Here is a 16,346-nt window from a genome sequence, read left to right on the forward strand (position 1 = left end):
TAAGCCGGAGATTCGGACGGGAGGCATGTGTGCCTTGCGGATGGAGGAGACGGGAAGCTGCCAGGGGCAGTGCACGAGGCAGGGGACCCTAGAATTGGTTGTGAGGGTGCCTGTGAGGCAGCTAGGAAAATGAGGGAGTGCCTGGCTGGTGGAGTAGTCAGCACGGCTGGTGACCAGGTCAGGGGATAGGGGCTAGTGAGTCCCTTGGTTCATGGTGATAATGGAGCCCTAGGGGGGTCATTTAGGGGACCCGGTGCGGTGTGCAGCGGGGTTTGAGAGCAAGGAAGAGGGCCCTCCAGAGATGGTAGGGTGTTGGGTGGTGGTTTGAAGGGTGTCAGGATGAGCACCGTGGTGTGGTGCTGTTGCTGTGCCGGGCCGTTGAGTGGGGGGAGCCGGTGGATCGGCTGCATGAGACCGCGAATGATAGCGAGGACGTGGGGGTGGTCCCGGATGGGACAGAGGTAGGATAGACCACCAGAGATGGTGGGGAGGACAGGCTGTGGTTCGAAGGGTGTGAGGGGTAGCCAGTGGTGTGGTGCTGTTGCTGGGCCGGTCAGTGGGGGGAGCCAGGGATCGGCTGCATGAGACCGCGAGTGGTGGCGTGGTCAAGGAGGCGGTCCCGGATGGGACGGAGGCAGGAGAAGTCTGTTAGTGTGGAAGGGGTATCTGGCTGGTGTGGTGAGCATGTGGGTTAAGCCCAGCTCTTACCTGGTGCCGCAATCGGCGGAGGGGAGCGGGGATCCTGTTTCACGAAGATAGCGTGAATACAGGAGTCGGGACTTCCTGGTTATTAAGCATCGCTCGATGGGATTGGTCACGGAGGGAGCGAGCTGATTGGTTAAATAAAGTGTGGCCCTTATTGGCTGCCCTGTGTAGCTTGATGGAGGTTGCCAGTCCAAGTGTGGCTGACATTGCGTAAAGTGGAACCTGTTGATCGAAAAAAGATGCCTGCTAACACTATTGGGGGAGATACCCTGCAAGGAATTGATGATGGTCAAAGGGGGTTGAGAGGAGGGCGGGGGGAGAAGAGCGGCGGCCATTACACCACGGGCTCAGCGAGTGTGGTAGCTCCAGTGGAGACGGGTAAACCATCTGAGTTAAGTTGCATGGAGGGAGGGGTCTCCTGTCAAGGCGTTATTAGTCAATGTGTCTCAGGGGATTAAATTATAGGAGGCCGCAAGACTGTTGGTGAATGGGAATTGGGGGGTGCATCCGTGTGATCACGTGGGTCAGGGGTTGCCATAACCCAGGATGATAATGGTCAGTGCAAGCAGGGTTGGCTTACACGGGGAGTGTGGAACCCGGGCTCCAGAGGGAGGGGTCGGGGGGGAAAGCCCTGAAGATAACACAGGGGGCATAAAGTATGACAGTGGGTGGTCAGGCTCGGTGGGTATACCCAATTAGTTGCCGTCAAAAAGCTTGAAGGAAGTTAACCATGTCTATGGATATAGCACTGATAGAGTAATGGCATGGTGCCCAGGGTTGCATGGAAGAAAGTACAGGTGAATTCACAAAAAGACATGGAAATCATGGTCACTGTTTAATCCAATGGTGATAGTTCTGTATTTGCATATTAGTCGGGCTTCTTTTTGGCGGAGCAGAAGTTCTCTGTCACCGCCTCTTGCGTCAGATGATATTGATTTGAGTCCCACGAAGGTGATGTTTTCCTTGAGATCAAGCTGGTGTTCTTCTTGCCAGTGGAGGGCCAGTGGGTATTTGGTTTCTTGCGAGTGCAGGGAGCTGAGATGTTCCCTGATTCTTATGGTACTTCCAATGTATTTACGGTTACATACACATATAATTGCATACATTACATATTTCATTCTGTGGTTGATGTACTGTTTAATTACATGTGTATCGGTTTCACTGAATCTGAGGTTCTTGGTGGTTGTGGCAAATTTACACATGGAGCACATTCCACATTTATAAAACCCTACGGGTTTGTTGGTCGTAAGCCAGTTGTCATTTGTTTTGAGAATCGGTGCCATGAAGGATGGGTTTAGAATGGTCTTGAGTGTTCTGGCCTTGGTGTAGGTCATGGTGGGTTTGTCAGGTATACATGCTCTGATATCTTCATCGATTGATAGAATGTGCCAACGTCTTTTGAGTATCCTCTGTACTTGGTAGCTATCACTGCAATATTAGGTGATATATCTCAATTTGTTATCGTTGGCAGTTGTTCCTCTGGTCTGTTCCTTGAGAGTCAGTAGAGTGCTGCGTTCCCTCTTGTTTTCCATTATTTCTGCTGCTTGTATTGCTTGTTCTGGGTTGCCCCTTTCAGAGAAACGTCTCGTGAGGACCGTGCATTCATCTTCGTAGGTGGTAAGGGAGCTACAGTTTCTTTTGGCTCGTAGGAATTCTCCCTTAGGGATATTGCTGATTACTGATTTCTTGTGGCAACTGGTTGCGTGTAATACTGAATTCACTTCTGTAGGTTTCCTGTAGGTTGTTGTCGTAAGTTCAGTTCCTACTGGCCTGATGGTGATGTCCAAAAAATCGATGGTAGTGTTGCTTGAGGTTCCTGTCAGTTTGATGCCAAAGTTGTTGTGATTCAGATATTGTTTGAATGATTCTAGTTGTTCCATAGTTCCGCACCAGATCATCAGGATGTCGTCTATGTAGCGCATCCAGGTGTGAATTAGTTGATAGAAGTCTTTGTTGGCAAAGGCATGCACCTGTTCATAGTGATGCATGAATAGGTTGGCCATTGATGGCGCATAGGTTGCCCCCATGGCGATGCCCTTTATTTGTCTGTAATATTGTTGGTCGAATCGAAAGACTGTGTTGGTTAGTGAAAATTCTAAGAGTTACTTTGTTAGTTCCAGATGTGACCATAATGAAGCAGAGGCTTTCACAAAAGCAAATTCTATGGCTTTGAGAGCTAGTTTGTGGTCAATGGATGTGTAGAGGGCTTTAACATCCAGCGTTACTAAATGATAGTCTTGTTCCACTTGATGTCTTGTAGGACTAACAGGGTGTGCATCGTATCACGCAGAAAGGTCGGTATCTTGGGTACTTCTGGTGCTAGTACGTTGTTGATGTATTGATTGAGTGGCTCTGTTATCCATCCCATTCCACTCAGTATGGGTCGGCCTTCTGGTATGGTAAGGAATTCTTTGTGTATCTTAGGAAGAAAATAGATGGTTGGTATCGTGCGATGTCTGAGGGGAAGATATTTCATTTCATCGTCAGACAGGAGTCCGCGTTTGTGCCTTTTAGTCAACAATGTATTTGCTTGTGTTAGGATTTCCTTTGTTGGGTTGGTCTTGATAGTATCATAGCATCCAGGGCTGGTAATATGGTTGAGGGCCATTTGTACATAATCACCTCTGTCCATGATGACAACGTTGCCACCTTTGTCAGCTTCATTGATTATGATTTGGTGATTGTCTTGTAGTTCCTTCAGCGCCAGTCTTTCCTGACTGGTTATGTTGTCTCTTCCTCTTGAATGTTTGGTTCTCATCTGGTCTTCTAATGCTTGGAGGTCTCTTGTGACCGCCGGGCTAAAGATTTCAATGGCATTGTCACCTTGCAGGATGGGAGTGAATTTGGATTTGAGCTTCATTTCAGGTATTTTCAAATTCCTTTCCTCAATGTTTTGTTCTTGCCGAGTCTGGTGCATGCTTTGCGATTGCGTTTTAGGGGGATGATCTAAAGTAGTTAAAAGGTGAGTATATTCAAGGTTTTCCATATCTATTGTACTCAAGGATACTGGTATGGTCCTGGTTGGTTTCCATTTTATTTGGTTGGCGAAAAATTTCTTTAGTTTAAGTTTCCTGGTATATTTAAACAGATCTATCTGTGCATTCACATAGTTGGTGTTGTTGGCTGGAGCGAACAAGAGACCTTTGTCAAGGATTTCTGTATCACGATCCGAGAGGGTATGCTTGGAGAGATTGGTTACTAGGTGCGTGGTCCTAGTAATGATTGCTATGATTGTGTTTTGGATCTTGTCAATCTGATAGCGCTTTCTTGTTCTTCTTGCGTATTTCTTGGTACCCGCTCTCTTGCCTCTCTTGGTTCTAATCTTGGCGGTATGTTGCCCCTGGTAGGGTCTAAAAAACGGACCTGTTTCTTTTGTTGTTGTTGTTGCTGTTGCGGTCCGCGTGTTCCTTTTTTGTATCGTTGGATCGCTTCCAAGAATTATAGCCAATGCTTCTGCTGATCTCCTGATGTCTGGACAATCTCGGTACTATAGTTCCCGTTTGTATGTTCGTGGCTTCAGATGTTTGGGCTAGTTCCTCATTCACATCTGTCTCTTGTTCTGGTTCAGGTTCGCTGTCAGCGTCCGATGTGGCTGGAGAGCTGGTCGGTGTGCTTTCCTTGGAGCTTGTGTCCTGGATGTTATCAAATTTGGATTGGAAGGTGAACACTCTGTTATCCTGATAATGGTTGTCATTAGTCGGGCTAGTGTATGTGTCTGCGTGTGACATGCATGCATGTGCAGAGGCATTTGTACTCACCTAGGAGCCATGTGTTGCCATGCATCCCAGCTTCCAGGGCCCAGCTCAGGGTGGACATTCTGAATATGAAACTATCATGGGTGGACCCTGTATAGTTTGCATAGACAGAGGTGATGATTCCCTTGGCATCGCATACCACCTGCACGTTGATGGAATGCCAGTGCCTGCGGTTTCAATAGATGTTTTCAGTTGCCCTAGCTGGACGTAGGGCCACATGGGTGCAATCTATGGTACCGAGTACTTTGTGGAAGTGTGCCACCCTGTAGAAATCCAGGACTATGGCCTGCCTTTCTGCAGGTGTTCTGGGCATGTATATGTGCCTGCAGACTGAGGGGCGTGCAGTGATGATTGCCAACACCTGGTGTAGGCAACATGACTGCGTGGGCTGTGAGACACCCCTCACTATGGCAGTTGTCTGATGAAATGACCCAGTGGCCAAAAAATGCAGTACATTGAGCACCTTCTCCAAGGGGCTCAATGCTTGGGAGCACAGGGTGGGTGATGTGAGTTCGTCCTCCAACTCCCTGACCAGCTCTAGGATGATATGAGGTGGAAACCTATACCTGTCATAGACCTGTTCATCAAGCATCCCAAAAAGGCTGGTCCTGGGCAAAAAAATACAGAGCCTGGCTATTCTTCTTCTCCTGCGGTGTCCCAAGATCACTGCTGCTAGGAATGGGACATTCATCGTAGCTGTATATGCTTGTTTGTTGTTTGCGTGCACTTTATGCTGCACGGGGGCGCTTCCGCCTGCTTTCCTGTGGCGGACGTAACAGTGCGTGTGTTTTGATGTGCGCGGGTTTTCCCTATTTGATTCCATGAATACGTGTTGTTCACTAGCATGTGGGCATTGCGTGTGTTTCCCAGCGGTACTTCCCACGTTACGCCTACATTTTCATGCGTTGTTCCCCATTCCCCGTGTTCCACCCCCTATTTAGGTGTGTGCACGGGAAGTTGTGCGATTTCCCCGTTCCTGTCGCGCACATGTTTGGAAAGTCGCAGTGATGTGTAAGGTAAGCGCAGATTTGGTGCACATCCCAGAAAAAACACGTGCAGGGCCTTCCATGAATCGCACGCTTGCGATTCGCACGCGGGCTCCACCTTTTTCACGCTTGCGCCACCTTGCGCCACAAATTTTGGTGCACATTTATTCCATGAATTACCCGCTGACACTTTTCCCTCTCGAATATTTGCCATTTCACTGGTTAAATGAAGGATGAGCTAAAATCTCATATAATTGGCTCTTTGTAAGATACTAGGAAACTTAATTAGATAAGTTGCAAGTACTACCCATTTTTTATGCTCATATCCAATGTGCTGTAAAGGTTTGTATGTGACTTTTTTTGGGTTAAGATAGTTACTGGCCTTAAGCTTTCCGATTCATCGTAAGTTTTGAATACATCTTGTTAAGTAGAGAATGCTGAAAAGAGGGAAAGCGGATATCACATTTAATGCATCCCCATTTCTCTTTACAAAGGGATTTCCTTGCGGTTCTTTAATGGTCAGTTTGAATGTGTGTTAACAAAAAGTTAACAAAAAGGCTTTGGTAGTGAACTTAAGGTCCTTAATCAGTAACCTGTCATGCAAAGAATGGAATGCAGAAAAACTCTTACACCAAATAATCAGAACGATTCAGGAAGTTGTCAAAGTCTCTTTCGACTGTTTTATTATCAATTGTCTAAAACAGGGAGTTACAACGGACATCAACAGACATTCGATCATGCTCTCAGCGTAAATCACATAAAAACACACTTGAGTACAAAATATTTGTCATAAATAACATCATACTACGTGGCAAATAAGAAAAACCTACGGAGATTGTGCTTGGCTCAAGGGGAACATCTAAGTATACCTTCTATAGGGACTGGTATTGTTATAGGGCATCTACTGTCAGGTGGTCAATTTAAGCCTGCCTCTAGTTGAAGTCATCCACAACACTTATTAAGTACACAAAATACTATTGGATCTTAAGGTATAAGGCCCTTTGTTATATAGCCCTCTACAATTGGTTGACACGCTTACTAGCAGCATGTTAGCTCATACCCAGGTCCTGGGGGTGAACGTGACTTCACCTCCCTACCCAATTAGCCCCACATCTCTCATTGTCCATGCCTTCTGCCATGAAGACTGTCTTTGAACTTGGCCTTGCAGTAGATTCTCTTCTCTGGGAATATAAGGGAGTATGGGTACATGCTTATCACAGTTCTCGTCTGCATGCCCAACTCTTATTGCCATCCTTGGCTCACGTGACTGGAGACCTTATTTTGGCCCATTTTGCAGCATTTAATTGTCTTGAATTAATAAACTTGCCACTTGTGGTGTTCATTCCTTGCACCTTGATGAGGGATAATTCAGCTTCTCACGTTCACTGTTCTTTGAGGATAGATAACCAGTTATTGGTTGCCTTCAGTCTTGACACCAGGCCAAACAGCTTCACCCTTCAAGTTTGCGAGCTGCAGCTAATTCTTCACTGCGACACACACAGCTCTCGATCCTTCTTTCTCCGTGGGTTTGAACTTTCTAAAATTGTGACACCAATGTCCAGTTTCAACATATATAATGGCGGTTTTGCATGCAGTTTATTCACTACGTATAGCCAGCTTCTATGATCACTTGGTCTAATTGCGTTGCTGCATCTGTACATTCATTGAACGGCTTGCATTTTCTGACGTGCTCTTCACACGTGCAATCTTTGCTTCTTCATAGGGACGTTCACTCGATTCCTTATTTCATCATCAGCTTCTATAAGATCCATACATTTTCTTCTTCTTATCTTCTTAGTGCGTCACTCTCAACTCTTGTGACATCATAAGCTTCTCTTTCTCTTTTTTTACATATTCCTTCAGGGACCTCTTCCAAGAGACTGTGATCTCTTCGTTCATACATCTGGTATGGCTTTTTCAATGGATACCTCTCCCCGAACACTTGACGCGGGCTTGTGGGATGTTTTATCCCACTAGTCTAGGCCCTGCAACATTCATGTACGCTGCGTGCATCAAGAACATCAGAATGGCCGCCAGAAAGCATGATGCTCACTAAAAATCACCCAGAAGTGCGCAGGAACAACATGAAAAATAGGCCACCAATCCACTTTTGCCTATGTCAGTGGTAACACAGGAGACCACTGCCAAAACCCACCATTGGGCTACCCACAGAGTAGCCTGAAACTACTTGAACAAGCCATGCTAATTGCAAAAGAAACACAGAGCTGTTTGGAAATCCGTTTTTCTTGGTTGTCAAATTTGCAAAAAATCATGATTCACAAACCACACAAAAGATCCAACCTTTTTGTTAGGTGTTAACCATCATTCTACTTCAAGAATCCACATAAATATAATGTCATCAGAAGTACATTTATCAGAAGAAAATCTACATTTAAAGATGCTTGCTTGGGAAAATATGTTGAAAATGGGTGCAATACCACTACTCGCCTCTGTCAGAAGCTGGCGATCTCTAAATCTGTCATGTTAAAACATGTGTCTCAAAAGCTTTGGTGGGGAAAGAAGAGACTTCCATCAAATGCAATAGGTTGCCACAACTTAATTTTCATTTTGAAAAAGACTGGAATTGAAGATATCTTTGCTTATTTTAAAATTGTAACTTTAATTTTCAAAAGGAACAATGTCACAATTTACTGTAAGGTAAACTGATTCAGCTAAAACTTCAAAGAGGTTTTCCCCACTGAGAACACACCACCCTTTGCCTTCCCACCAAAAGGAGAGGATATCTCATTTGGATGCTAATGAGAAGAGGAGGAGACTGGCTCTGCTGCTCTGGGAAAGAGACAATGGGTTTCTTGAACTGAAAGAAAATGCAAATTCGGGTGTGAACAGAAACCAGCCAAGGCAGGAACAAGCTCATGTTACTCTATGGCTCAGCCAGGCCTTGGAGGCGGGCCAGACTGAAAATGTGGATTTGAAAGTGAAGTTACTGTGTGTTTGAGAAAAAGACTTATAGCAAATTATGCTGAACTGATAAAAAGATGGAATTTATAGGTTAATCTGAAATCTGTGCGATGTTCAGAGACTGAACCACAAAAATGTTCATATTCTAGCTATTGTGATTATGCTAGGAACATGATAAATTACAGGGATATGCCCAGATGTTATGTGCATATATGTATAAAAAAATTGTTCAGATCTGAAAATGGGTAACCCACCAAAAGTGCAAAACACTGTCATTTGTGAACCAAAACTCATAGGAAGATGAGGTTTTGACAGAAATGAACCTTAAGTTAATCTGTAATGTAAATATGTATTATTAGCAAGTTGGGGATATTGGAAATATGTTTTTTAGGAAAAATAGATTTTCTGGGTAGAAACAAGGGGGGGGGTTTCTCTGGACCATAAACACAGTGTCACTCTGACACATGATGACACATCATGACACACGGTTCCCTTCTCAAATCAGGGGAGAGGGAATTCTCTGACCTATCAGATTCTTAGAGGGTTGGGCATAGTATAATCAGCCTCCCCACCCCTTTGGATGATGGATAAATAGGGACTGTTGAGGACCCAGAGACACACACACACTCACCCATCACTGATCTACCGGTGAAGCGCTCTGCAGGAAGAACCCACAGCTAGACTCCAGAACCTAGATCCAGACTCCAGAACTCTGAAGCAGAAGCCCAACCCAAAAAGCTGAACCCTTCTCAGCCGGCCTGTAAAATCTTGCAACTTGATTTAACCCCAAACTTCCACGGGGCCTAACCCATTCAACAGCCTGGCTGTGCTGTTTTGGCTGCTTCTGGCTAGAAGAACCCTTGCTAGAACCCCGAGATCCAGATCAGTCCAGCAGTGCTGTACCCAGAACCACCCGTCAGATACAGTCCAAGAAGCCGTGCAGACCAGAGTGCCTTGCTGAGAGCAGAACTAAGCGCCTGAGACTTGTCCGATGGCGAGCAAATTCCAGTCAAACCTTTGACCAGATCTTTGACGGGCCCATTCCATTCCAAAGCCATAGTAGTGAGTATTTAGCATAGAACTGTCCATAGCAAATTTCTTAGTTTTCAGTTATCCTATCCTACCCATTCCAACATGTCTAGAACTGCATTATAGAATCTATTTTGTCTGTCCTGAATCCTTCTCTCATCCACATAATCCTGTGATAATCATAGTGATAAATCATCTTTGCGCTAATATAGTTGCTGAGGAAGGCAAGTGTTGCAGCGGACAAAGATCAGACAGAGGCGCCTCTGGACTGGTGGCTGTACCGTTGGTATCTTGCGTCTTCATAGCCTCCCTTAGTTTTAAGAAATCCTTGTTTGTAATCTTCAAAAAGTGTATCTCTCATTTGAAATCTTGACTCTTTTCTGAAAAATCGACCTTTACTAAAACCTCAGTAACTTCTGAACCGTGCATGCTAGGAACAAAATTTAAGTGTCAAATTGTCAAATTGAAGCTAGCATCCCCAGCTTTCCAATGAACTAATGCATTCCAACTCCTTATAGTTTTTCCGTAATCACGTTTTTCGTGCGCTGAAAAGTTTGCAGCGATTTTGCATTTGGTTCAATTTCACCACATGTAAAAACAGCTATTTCTTGCTTTCAACTTCTGAACTTCGTTTTCCATTTGCTAATCATTCAACAATCATTGCTAGTGTCTACCTGAACCTCTCCAAAGCAACTCTACCTAGTTCTGAATCAATTTAGCGAAGTAAAGTCATTTTTAGCATTTTTCCCATTCATTCCAAACCACATTTAAAGCACTTGACCTGTTTTAAAATCATTCCTGTTCTCTCTAAGCTTGCTGGGGGAATTGGGACTGAACTTGCAATTGTTGATTGTTATTCCTGAAACCTGTGTGGCCTCATTCCATCTCTTCATATTGCATATTGGGGGGAGTGAGTAGTATCAGGGGGAAAGAGTGATTACATTGTCTTTGATTGAATTCCTATCAAGTTTAATTTCTGTGTTGCATTAATTTCATCTCATTGCATTCATTGAACCCACATAAAGTTATTCTCTGCTACATTCTTCTTCTTATCCATAATCCTAATTGATTAAAGAGATTGTTGATTATTGTCATATTACCCATTGCTGATCGTTGTAGAAATATTAATACGTGTGATAGTTAGATATTGTGTGATAAATGCATTGTTCAATTCATCAAATAAATCTTTTAATTTGCAAAACAAACCTACTTCTTGGTTCAGTGAGACCAGGGGGGATTCAAAGAGAGGGTGTTATATAAGGGTACATCATCCAGAAATAAAAGAACTTTTGACATAAAAATATATAATAAGGGTTTCAATTGGGCATCCCATACTAGGCATTGACTTAGGTGGAGTGCTGGGTTGAAACCCCTTACAGATTGGGGGCTTGTCACAGGATTTCTGAATTAGACTACCACTTGTGCAGCTTAATACAGTGTGCTACCTGACAGGATACATAAATCCTGTTGGGCTACCACGCTGTGTTACACTGCAAAAGCACCCCTCGAAAGGGAATGCTCTAAGGAAACGGTCTGTTTTGCAAAAATAAAATAAACTTCTGTAAATCAGGAAGGAAATTAATATTTCCAGAATGGTGAGATTGGTAGACATCAAGATGGCTAGAGAACACCTTTTGCATAAGTTATTTGTGAGAGGTGAATGGACTGAGCAGGATCAGAATGTGAGGTTGCAGGCAATCACACAACAGATCACTGCAACAGGGTTAGATATCTGGAAAGATCAGGGTCCCTTACATGTGGCCCTGAATGAACTATATATGGCTCCTAAGGCCAAGGATGAGCAAAATAAGATAGCATAGATAGCGACATATCTATATTTATCTATTGGAGCTGAAGGCCAAGATCTGGCAAGTAGGCAACTGATGGCATTAGAAACGGCCCAATCTGATCTGGACTCTTCTGAGCAGAGGCTGCAGAGAAGCCAGGAGTCAGAAAATGAAAGCAGGCAGTATATAGTTACAATAAAAGAGGATATGGGTATCCTGCAACAGGAAAAGGCAGAACAGGATACCAGAATTCTGGCCTTTCAGAAGGAGTACCAAGAAAGTGTGGATTCTCTACTGCAGAGCCAGAAAAAGCTGGAGCAACAACTGGATTTCAACAGGGCATGCACAGAGCAGGTAGTCACCCTGCAAAGCCACCTAGATAGAGAGAAGGCAGAGAGCAACAAACTAATTCTGAAAGACCTGGACACCCAGGCAGAGTTTGATGAAGAGCGCCAGAAAGTTGGTGCGCTTCAAAGACAGAGTGACGACCTGGCGGCACAGGGGCAGGCTCTTGCTCAGGAAAGAGACACCTTAGGCCTGGAAGTCTGTCACTTAAAAGGGAAACTGGAAGAAGATCACCTGGCCCTCCAGGGACTGGGTGACCTCCAAAAAGAGCATGATAGATTGTGAGAGCACACCAGGAGGGTGGAAGATGCTCTGGCAAGGAAGGAACAGGCCAGTATAGACAGGACGCAGGAGGTGACCCTGTTGCAGCAAAGACTGGCCCAGTACTCAAAAACCACCCAGGAAGCACAGAGAGAAAATGAGGCTCTCTGTGAGAACAATGACAAGCTCCACAGGCAGGTAGCCATGCAAGAGAGACTGATAGAGACTAGTAAGGCCTTGATTGAGGAACAGAAAGCTCAAGTTCTTGCATGACAACAGGGAGCAGGGGCTGATAGAGATGAGGTTCGCTGGGAAAGGGAAACACCTGAGCATAACCTCAGGAACCCTAGTACCAGAGGCCTTCATCTCTCCCAGTTCCTGGACTCTGCCACCCCCATGTCCACTGGCGCACATGAGCCCAGCGCCACGGGGATGGCAGATTTCAATCCAATCAGAAGTATGGGGCTCATAGACCAGTACCTCCCAGGAATGGACTCCGTGAGGTTAGGCCCACTAAGGGCATCCTGAAAACCTCTGCCCAGCTAGGACAGTGGGGAGGTACCCATCAAATCCTGGGAGCAAGGAGGAATCAGAAGACTCCTCTGAGCGCCCCTAGGATACAGGAGACTAGGTCCCCACATTCTTCCAGCCAGTCCCAGGCTCGCAGAATCCGGGAGAACCTAGAAGACCAGACAAGCACCTCTGGTAGCAGTGCCTCTGAGTCAGAGGATGATTGGACCAGGGTTACCCGAACCAAGAAGGCCAATAAGGCAAAAAGGGCCTTGCTTAAGGACCCTTTAAAACAAATCAAGGCAATAAGGAGCGTCATCACGCTTTATCATAAGAACGCCAAATATTCTGTTTGGGAGCCCTTAGAGCTCTTTGAGAAGATGATGGAAACTTTCCATTTGAAAGACAGTAGTAGCTACATTCAGTATGTGAAATGGACCTTTTCACCAGAATACTCCAGCTTCTTTGCGGGGCTGGAGGACCAAAATCATTCTAGGTGGTCCACCTATAGGGCGGCCATCTTGAAGCATTTTTCTGTACACAGAAATCCCCAAGAGGCTTGCAAGGCAGCCTACAACTTACAATGTGGGAGGATCAGGCCCCACAAGAATTTGTGCAGGAATTAAAGTGTGCCTTTGCGCAGACTACCAGAAGGGTGCGCACGGACAACAAAGAATTTGTTAATACATTTTTCCACGCTCTACCAAAGTACATCATGACCTAGCTAGTGAGAGATTTTCATGAGGAAAGATCCCTAGACAGGGTCATTGAACAGGCCACCCGAATCTATGAGTTGCAAAAGCCCATAGAAAACTAAAATAATGCTAAAAGCCCCAAACCAATCAACACCCCTGCTGTTGCTAAGGTGGCAGAGGTGAAGGTTGCCCCCATTTTGGATTTAGAGATGGGGGGCCTAAAAACCTGCCTGCACAGCAGAGTAATCCCATGCCCAGAAGGCCCTTGGGCCAGTCACAGACAGGGAGCCAAGGAGGTAGTCCCATAATTGGGATCCCTCACTCCCCTGACTATATTAGTCCCCACTACAAGGGGAACCAACCCATCCTGGGTTATGTGTGGACTCCTCCAGCCCAAGGGAGGGGATCCAATCAAGCACCTAACCCAGGGAACTTCTCTCCTCACTTCCCCCAGGAGGGCAGAAATTCCCCAAATCCTGGGCAGAACTTTTTCCCCAGGTATCCACCAAATTTCCAACCCCAGAACAATCCATCCTTCTTTCCCCACTTTCCTGAGCCCAGGCAACCTAATCTGGGAGAGGGGAGGCCAAGGGTGGAGGGGTACTCAAAACTTCCAAATCCGGGGTATTACCAGAGAAGGGATAGCTACCCTTACCGGGATCAGCCCAGGGGAGAAATGAGAACCCCGTATCAGCCTGAGCGGGTTTCACAGCTAGAGTGCCAGGTCCAAAATATGGCACAGGATCTGGGTCACATGCTGAGGGCTCAACAGAAGGGCATGTCGGCACAGAATACCTCAAACTCTGGACCTGGTGCTCCAGAACAATGATGGGGGCAGCACCCCGACAACCCACCGGTTCCCAGGGAGGAGGCACAAGGGGAAGGGGGGTGTAAAGCCTTGGAGGAAGCTTCCTTCCCCACTTGTAGAAAGCCCCTGGAAACCCAGGAACCGGAAGCAAAATCTCCTGCCCCTGAAAGTCTGCCATCCAAGGAGCAGAGGGGGGGTAGGAGAAACAAAGAACCCAAACATACCCATTTTGAGGAGGAGGTACGAATCTTCCAATTTAAAGGAGCGGGATCCTCAGAGGATCCTGGGAAAAGGATCTTCTCCTTCAGAGATGGGGGAACTCCTCCCAAAGAAAAATGGTTCCCAAAGGATTCAAATACAGACTGGGTAGATGTGGGGACTGAGCTAGCGCCGCATATCATCCAACCCTAGAACCAACAGCATCAAAATCCCCTGGTTCAAACCCATGCTGGTGACAGCCTCCAAAAAGGGGGGGCAGCCCAGCACCAGAACCAGGGGAACTCAAAACTCCTCCCATCTCTAGTTGCCACCTTTTTCTTTCAGACTCCCCACAGAATTCTGCCCAAATTTCTTCTCTCTCAATGTCAAAAACTAGAAAATTAACCCACCAGTTGTCCAAAAATGTACATTATCTGTGTCCCCTTGCGGAGAAGGAGGGAAGATACCATGCCCCGGTTCAAGTACAGGGGCAGGGTATAATTTTGGCACTGGTGGACACTGGATCCCAAACTACCCTTCTGTCCAAAAAGGCCTTTGATAAACTGAATTCAGGAGGGGGGGGAGAAATACCAAATTCCTCTCACCTCTCTTCCTGGACAACTTCAGAACTTTGATGGGAAGGAAATTCCCGTTGAGGGGACTGCGGATTTGGACATTAAAATTGGGCGACACAAGGTGAAGCACCCGGTCATAGTTGTGACTCCAATTGTCACCCCTAATAGACTGCGTAAACAAGGTCCTCTGGACCCAGACTAGCAGACCAATCAAATTAAAACAGAGTGTCAACCATGTTAGTTTAAACGGCACATGCCACATGGTTCACAAAAATCTGACCAAGTAGAATTTCACTTCCAGAACAACCAAATTCCAGACGTGACAGTAATAGCAGTAGGACAACAAACTGGTGATGGGGGGTCCTCTCTATTTCTGAAAATCTTCCAGTTTAAGATGGCATTCCACACTGGAAGGAAACACTCTAAAATTCTTTACCAATCCACAATTAGACATTCCCACTCCTATAGTCCAGAAAGATGGGCTGATATTCAGCAAATTGGAGAGCAGTTGTTCATCCCTGTTCAGTTAAATGAAGGGAAGGACTCTGTTCTCGCCCGAGTGTGTGTGAACAACTTCATCAGCGAAGCCATGTTCCGCCAACTCCCAAAAGATCCAGCCATTCCCACATTTAGACTCATAGACAAATGGGAAATGGACCTGGAAACACCTAATTCCAAACATCTCCTGCCAAGCAGGTATATGCTCACAATCTCCATAGGCAACAAGAGCATAGTCCATAATTATTGGGTCGTGCGAGAGGTCACTGCCGCCTGTTACTTAGGCAGTGATATTCTCAATCACTTTGCCATTAGTTTGGACCTAATAAACTTCAAAGCTAGGCCCCAATAAGCAGATAATCCCATGGGCTTTGATGACCCAGAGAAAGCATTTAGGTCAGCTCACCTGCTGCCTTATGGAGTTGAAATTCAGATTGGAGAGGAAGTCACCATCCCAGAAAGGACCCGACAATTCTCCTTGGAAGTGAAAGTTAAAAGAGGACAGACATTGAAAATCCCTGATGCCTATATTCATCTAAATGCTTCTCTCCAACAGCAAGGGTTGGGGGTAAACCCAACACCACTAGTCAATATAGAACATGACACCATTCCAATTGAGGTGGATAACAGCGACTTAAATATTATCACTCTAGCCGCAGGCACCATTATTGGAATGGCGGTTGATGACCAACATTTTTCCATTGATTTAGGCAATGAACTGTTAGGACCAATCGCCAAGGACTGTTTTGACAGTGACAGTAATGACAACACAACACCAGACAGGATCTTTACCCGGCATGGGGGAACTTCCTGGTGTACACTTCTTGCCCTTATGGTAAGGAAGATGTGACCTGTGACTTCAGGAGGGATAAGGTGATTTTCCAGTTCCATGAGGGCTGCCTTTCCCACGTGAAGCCACCAGTCCAAATCAGCACTGTGACCAGGGACTCCTCCACCCAGCTGGAGGAGGCCGCTGAGATAGTAAAACCAGAAGTCTTTCCAGGCTTCAGGCAAATGGTTGAAGAGAGAGTCAACTTAGCTGATGCCTGTGAAACTCTGAAGCAGAAGCAAAAGTTGAAACAAGTTTTCTTGGATTTTCAAACTCTCTTTGCGGTGGACTCATATGACTGTGGTCGCACCGACATCCACACAACAACAATTCCCACGGACCCTGGCATGACTCCAGTGTTTGTGAAGCAATATCGCTTCCCTCTCGGATCAATGGAGTCCCTTACTGAAATAATTAAGAAACTTGAGTCCCGTGGGATAATC

This window comes from Ambystoma mexicanum, chromosome 6p, assembly GCF_040938575.1.
Source record: "Ambystoma mexicanum isolate Mex_15411 chromosome 6p, UKY_AmexF1_1, whole genome shotgun sequence".
Classification (NCBI taxonomy): Eukaryota; Metazoa; Chordata; class Amphibia; order Caudata; family Ambystomatidae; genus Ambystoma; species Ambystoma mexicanum.